Genomic DNA, 7932 nt, shown 5'->3' on the forward strand with positions numbered 1-7932 from the left:
TAGCGCAATAGTTCTTGAAAGATGTGAGCTTCATTTCTTAATAGCTGTTGTTTTTCGTTCAAGGATCAGCAGAGGTTGGCTGATAACGATGACGCGGTGACGAGAGTGAATCAGTTGAACCGTTTTGTGTGTGGGGGGACCCTCCATCTCCGTACGAGGCAGGTTAATTCACCTTCAACTGAAAAATCACTCTAAAGATTGCTTGCCTTCTTGATGGGATTAGGATAACCTAACCTAACCAACCGTACTACTAAGGTACCCGATATGGAGGGACCAATAGGTATTCTAGATTCAGAATTAATAATACTCGTATCGAGTACACATTTGAGAGATTTAATTGGACACAATTATTTTAGAAATAATTTAACTCTAAAAATATCGACAGTGGTCGGGTTCTATTTTTATAGGATAATTACGAGAAACACTTATAAAAGATAATCGGATAAATCTTATACTTAAGTGGCTTTTCGAATTAACCTCATTTATTTGTCGTGTCTAGTTTATTTCTTTTATATTTTATACGAAGATTTTTATATAAAAAAATGATGATAATTGCGTTGCACTGTAAGAAAGTTAAATTGTTGATTCGGTTCACTGCACACTCTCGTCAAATATAAATTTAAAACTGGGTTTCGATCGCCCGATGTAACCCAAGTTTTTTTTGGAATTTTGTTGCATCAAAATAATTTTATAAAGGAAGAAAACAGGTTTCAACGAATCTTGCTATCAGATAAAATGTGTCTTCGAAATTTCCATGTTGGTTTCCTTCTCTCTCACAGCGATCCGCTTCTAAATGCGCTTAATGTGCAAGTGAGTTCCAAGGCGGGACGATATATATTACAAGTAAAGGGAATTGCTTAAACTGACAGCAGAAGTCAAAGTGAAACTTCTTTTTTTTAATCAGTGTTTGTCCATACTAAAAATTCCAGATGGTTCCACTAAAATCAGTAATTCTTCTTCTTCTTTGGTTATCACTCCGAAGATTGGTTAGTTATAGCAGCACATCATAACATCCTGTCTTGTGTTTTCACTAGCCTTTTTATGACGGATGCATTCTAAGTCCTTTACTGGTAAAAATGTTTCTTCTGTTGTAGAATGCTTTTTTGGGTAGGCTTATTCGTGCTTTAATAGCTGATTGGTTTCTTCCGAGATATTTAAAAGAGGATACCTGTTGTTAGATTATTATTTATTTCCAGGTTTATTTTCATTGGATTTGTTCTACTTGTGATTAATAGTTGTCGTTTTTTTCTTATAACTAATTTTTAGGCTGTACTGTGTGAAGATTTCTTCCATCTTTGTCAGGGTGGCTTTCAGTTTGTTTTCGTTATCAGCTATAACTGCTATATCATCCGCGAACCAGTTAATATCCATTCCATTTATCTTAATTCTTGTTTGTATTTGTTCTTTCAATTTATTTATTACATCTTCAATGTACAGATTAAACAGTATATGGGTGAAAGAGAGCACCCCCTGTCTTAAACCTCTACGTATTTTTGCTCTTGCGGTTTGTGATTTATTGCTGGCTGTTTCTATTAAGGCTTCTTGGTGCCTGTAAAACATTAAATATGAGCCTTCTCTCTCCAATCTGCCTTTATTGTTTTTAGGAGGTGAAACACATTTGGTTCCAGTCAATACTATCGAAGGCTTTCTCCAAATCAAGAAAGACGATCAGAGTATTTTGATACTCTGAATAGGCTCCAGTTATTTCATCTCTCGAAAACTTGACTATTGCTGATTTTTTTTCCCCTTTAACTTTATGTGCGAAATCCATTCCCAGTTTAAATAGTACTGCGTGAAGTTTAGCTTCTTCGTTGCCTTTTTTGTTTCTTAGTCGCTTCCAGGCAGAGCCTTCGTAACTCAGTTGGTATAGACTGAGTTAATCGAATCCTTTTGTCGGAAAGATCTGGGTTCGATTCCCGTCAGTGACGAGAGGGACCATTATCTTGTCTCGTTTGACTAAAGGTGAGTTAGTCGGTCTCATGCGGAGGTAGAGGGTTTTTTTCTCCCAGAAATTCGGGTTATTTGTCCCTCAGAACAGACAAATAAATAAATAAATAAATAAATATATCAGTCATTAGTTGTATACTTGACGAATATAAAAATCATCTCAGTGTTCGGAAACGTACAAATCATCCACCACCACCAAGCATTCCTCCCCCCCCTTCAAGTAAAACATTCCTTTACTTACATAAGTCTTTTGAAACCTAGTAAAGATTTCGTGATACACAATGAGGCCATGTTTACGCAGTTTCAAAAGCAATTTTTTTTTTTTTTTTTTTTTACGAAGTTAATAACTAACTTGAGAACTTCTCAAACTAACTGCGTTTTCTCAAAATTTAATAGGACGCAGTAAATTTAACGAAAAAATATCCTTTAACCAGTGTAGCGGGAATTACTTCTAATTCTGCGACTTGTCGGTTTCCATAGTAACCTGAACGGCAGCAACAGTGGGAAGCCATTAAAAGTTGGGCGTTATTCAGCTAAAAAAAAAAAAACGAAAAAAAAGAAGCATTTGACATTTGTATAAGAATTGTGACAAATTTCTGGATTAAAACGAAGATAATGAACTAAACCATATAGGATTATATTATATATGATTTCTATTGTCATAATTTGCTATAAAATTTTGGAGGGCGTCCTTCGCCCTCCAAAGTGCTACAAGATGGATTTTTATTATTTTTTATACAAAATAAGAGAATTGTATAGGATTGTTGATGATAAAATTAAATATTACAAGCAAATATAAATAAATTAATAAATATATATCGAGAATAATTGGGGATGCTGCAGTTCCGTAGTGCCTATGCACGAGCCGACCCTGCTTATAACACATCCTAAATATTGAAAGTGGTGTTACGTGTTCTATAGTTTCTTTGTCAATTACGATTTTCTTTCCCATGGGATATTTAGAAGAATGCTACCGATTTTAGTTTTCTTTAATAGATAAGTTTGAATTATAAACAGATATTTAAAGATCTTTTGATTTTGTACGATTATTTGATAATATGAAAAAAAAGTTTTTGTTTACATTGGTATGTTGATGTTTATTCTTGCATTTACTACAGATTTTTACTTCCTTACCAAATCATCTATAGTTATCTATTATACATATACAGGAGAAGAGCTACATCCCTCTCGAATTCTTTGATTAGTTTCTTCATTAATATTTATGATAGCATTAATATTTACGATTTTTTGAACAGCCTTTGTTTCTATTATATTCCATAATCTTTATCCAATCTTTATCCTATCCTCTATGTGAGAAAGCACTAAACATCTGCATTCTGTAATACATTAGAGTTTCCACTACTTATTTAGTATTATATCTCGGGAGATTTCTCTGCTCGGTCAACTTATTTAAATTAACGTAAAAAAATCTGTTCAAATGAAAATTCTCTCCACAGACAATTTTCTCCGCTAAACGGACCACGTTTAACAAGATTTGCAACAGAGTAATGAACGATCTTTTAAATAAAAGATTCCTGGGTGATGATCACAATTTGAACTCTGGAAAACAGAGCAGCGATCCAAAGAATCAAAAAATAACGTGTGAACTTAGGGGGGGGGGGGGGTGACAAAATGTATACGACTGCTCACTTTTGTCTTATTCAGTCTAGGTTCATAAATTCCGAATCTCCTATTGGTCCTCTATCCTTTTCAATAGAAAAAGGTTCATTTGCCTAAGATAACATGTGACATTATGGATTCAAATTATCCACCACATTTCATTAGTTTCAAATTGTCTATTAACTGTAGTTTAATAACAAACTAAACCAGCCCTAATTCGTGAAATCTCGTTTGGTTGGGTGTGATTACAAATAAAGATCCATACAGTGCAACTGCCATCTGATCCCTGCAGAGGTGACCTCTATCGACCGACATTCGAATGTCTTAGTATTACCGATACACAGTCAATGTCGCACACTCGTCAATGGTATCTTCTTTCTGCTTGACCTACCAGAGCAAGTATCAAAGGGTAGGACGGTTGGAATTTCTGCCAAACTAACCAAGGCTGTATATATCGTATTTGTAATTGCGTGTGTTCTCTGGCCGCATTTATCTATTTTATGTGAGTTTCCAGAGAGACAATGTTCGCAGTCGTGGCTATGATACAGAGACGCAAGTTATGGAAACGTAACCTGCTGAGGTTGTCGTGTATAGGAACACGGAGAACCCTTTTATTCTGACGAATCCAATCTTGGTTTCAGTTATGACAGGTTCACAATAGGATATGGCCACAACAGTCTAAATCAATGGAACCATCGTACTAAGTGGCAACACTGTAGGTTGATGGTGTGCTTTGTGTGCATTGACCAAGGTGAGATCCCTTAACGCTGATGAAACAATATTGTTACCGATCAGATATATCTTTTTCAAGAGCTCACAATTTATCCATCTAACGATTAATTTCGAGGTCTGACTTGGGTATATTTTTTATCAATGCAGACCAAACTTGGTGTAGAATTAGGGCCTGGTTTTTGTTGCATTGCGTTGGAATTATAAGCATGTTTGCAGCTTCTTTAAATTTTCTTATGTAACAATTTTTTTCAATTTAAGACACGTTTGTTTTTTTGCCAGAGTACATTATGGAAGTTGTATGGTATGCTGAGCCTGATTTCTGTTCTCTTCTTTTTTGCACGTCTTTTTTGGTGTTCGTTATCTACAACCATAGATGTAGATAACCTTAAGTGTGTTCATTACATAACTAAAATAACTAAAAATTTCCTTCAAACAGAATCAACAAAATATAGGTTTTAGAATAATAAAATTCCACTAAATGATCGTTCGTTCAGACAGAGCAATAAATTTAATAGATGTAGCCGTTTGCAAAACTCATCTTAAAGGATTAATAAAGAAACTTGGAAAACGGTGTCGTTATAAATTGAATTTATTTTGTGAACATCATTTTAAAACGTCTGAATATATTCAAGTAGTTAACTCAATGAATAAAAACAAACAAATGATATTGTAAAGCGTATTCTGAGAAGAGATGTTGGGGAGAAAAAAAAAAGATAAAAAGAGTTCGTAGTCCGTCTCGTACACTAGAAAGGAGTTGTCTACCAGTAACTACATTAGCAAAATGAATTCAGTTACCAGAATAAAATCATATGCATCTAGTACATAACACAGAACCATGAATGTCATGTACCATCGAAATTGCACTTTCAGTCAGTACGCCTGTTTTTATAAAGGGAGAATTCGAGTTTCTGACAGCAAAAACCTCTCATTTCCACATGAGACCGGTCGACTCACCTTCAATTGAAAAGTCGAACTCCACTGAGGAGCTTTTTTATTTCTCTTCAGTGCGAAGATGTGATGATACAGTATTTGAGTATTACCTTTAAATAAGTGCTTAAAGTACTACTTAAAGTGCTAATTAGGCAAAGTACTTGGTTCTGAAAAATGAGTTCAATTTAATATGCCAAACGCGTCTTCGAGATAGCATCCACGTACACAATATTTTTGAACTAAGATTGATCAAGAATTCTACTTAGCATTTTATCGTTTCTCCTTTCTGAAGATTACAACAAAGAAAGAGATAAGTAGCAAAAGAATTCAAAGTTTATCACTTCTTTTATATTTTTGTCCATGGTGCGGTTATTAACACTTTTGTTTTTCATTAGTCTCCTTTATCCCCCCCCTCCCCTCACTGTTTCAGCGGATTTCCGTTGATCCCCAAGTATACGGATGCGCACATCGCGATCTGCCGCTATTGTTCTGCTACAATGACCCGTTGGCGATAAGATGTTCCGTAGTTGAATACGTGTTTTTTTTCTAAAACTCAAAAGAATTAACATCTCCTTTTATCTGTTTATCTTCTTTCGCTCCGATAGACGTCCGAGGTCAAGGTTACGCAATGACCCCTGCTGTTCAGCCGTATCCACTGCTAATCGCACACACATCTCGAGCGGATCTTCTAGGCCAACGACGATGATGGAAGATTGGGATGAACCAGTCCTGCCTGCTCCATGATGGACATGAAGTTTACAACGTGGGCGTTAACTCCTTGTCTAGATAGTTGATAGCGTTCAGTGGTCGTTGTTTTTACGTTGCCTTCCTTTAAGCAAGGGATGGTCTGACACAGACGAAAAATATCCCAACATATGTGTAGCGATGAGATGTCAAGAGATGCACGCAGATAGGTTATCGTAAGAGAAACGGAGCTAAAGGTCAACGATGAAATACGGGAGACTAATTGTCGGTGGGTTCTTAAATTGTATAAATGTTACCAAACATGGCAGTGCACACACAAATGCTGTTCATAACCTCGTGAGAGCGTTATAAGATTGAAAATGCCTATCAAAATATGTAATTATGTTCTTAGCTAATGTAACTGGCGTTCGAGTCTTTTGTTGCTGGTGTTTGGTCGCAAGGATGACCTTCGCGTGATGGTTATAAGAATGTCGAAAAATGTCTCCATTAGTTTTGGCATGTCTGTGAAATGCGTGCGAATATTAAGAATAGTTCATGAGTGGACTTGACGTGTTATTCGTGTATTTAACGTTCCTTATCTTTGGTAAGCATGACACAATATTGAAAGCCTACCACATCAGATCACCATGGAAACGGACTTTTGGTTAAAACTCTCATGTTATAGCGCTTTCGTGTAGCGAATGATCACGATACACGGAAGCGATTGTCAGCACTTGACCTTTTGCCTTTATTGTTTTTTTTTTGACAATACCTGCAAATCAAAATTTCTGTTTACAAAATATCGACAATGCAGTAAGTTCTTAATGCTTGTTGTCCTGCGAACTCCTTGCTATCATTTCAACTGTCAAATTGGAATATGGAATATTTAAAATGATACACGTGATCGCATTATGATCACCTCCTTCATCTCAAGTGGAACCCTCCCAATCGGTGGAGTGCAAAGGTATGCTAACGCCGAAAACTTACGGGATGAAGGTAATGGTATCGTGAAGTTTAAAAAGAGATAAGTTCATAAACATGCGGACATCACCGTATGCTGGATGGGCGGTTCATCCAATCACAACCCAACTGGACACATGGGGTAGTGTTTTGGAATGTGCTATTGAGTTAAAGACAAAGCACCCCCTGTCTACTTCCAGACATCGTGGTCGCAGGGACAGACGCTATTAGACATTAGTGGAATCAGAAAAGCTTAATATGCCAGGTTAGTAAGCCTCTTTATTTGGTGAATGGAAACGATTGGATAGAACTTGAACATGTTATTTTTTTCTCTCTTTATAAATGCTCCGAATGCATCATGTTTGTTATGATTTGATGGGTGTATATACAAACATTAAAAACGATCACCATGCAGCGAACTTGAAAATATCATGTTTTGATGACATTTTAAGGACTTTTTTTTTTTTTTTTTTTTACATATCGTAATAGTTTGGCTGTTAAATGTTTAATTTGACATCCTTGAATCACTTTGAGTAATTAATAATCTTTGTCGTAATTCAATGATTTATTTTCTTGTATGTAGTGGCATAAATTTAAAATATTTCGGCCTAAAATAAAAATCAATTTTTCTTTTACCTTTGCTAAAAAACAAAACAAAACCTAACATACCAGGAAAGTAAGTTTGGAGTAAAGGGGTTCAGAAATAGATTTCAGCTTGGTGTCATCAATAAAGAAAAAAAAAAAGAGAGAAGGTTGGGCATGCTTCTTTAAAATACTATCCAAAGAGACACGTGATAGCAACTTCAAGCTTTAAAATGCATGCATTTGGAAAAAAAATTCCGCCATTAAGTTTTTTCCCTTAACCCCTTCGTGACATCTGGTGCACTAGGGGGGTTACACATTTCACTGCTCGAGAAGGGAAAAAAACTGCTTTATAGAGTTTCAGAACAAGTAGAGCAAAGAATGTTAACGGGTTAAGTATTTTCTTGTAACATTATCTGCAGAATGACTTTAATTATAAGTTCGTTATATGGGATGTATGCTCAACATTTTAAAATA

This window comes from Typopeltis vanoorti, chromosome 22 (assembly GCF_054136105.1).
Source record: "Typopeltis vanoorti isolate ZY-2024b chromosome 22, IOZ_Tvanoo_1.0, whole genome shotgun sequence".
Lineage (NCBI taxonomy): Eukaryota > Metazoa > Arthropoda > Arachnida > Uropygi > Thelyphonidae > Typopeltis > Typopeltis vanoorti.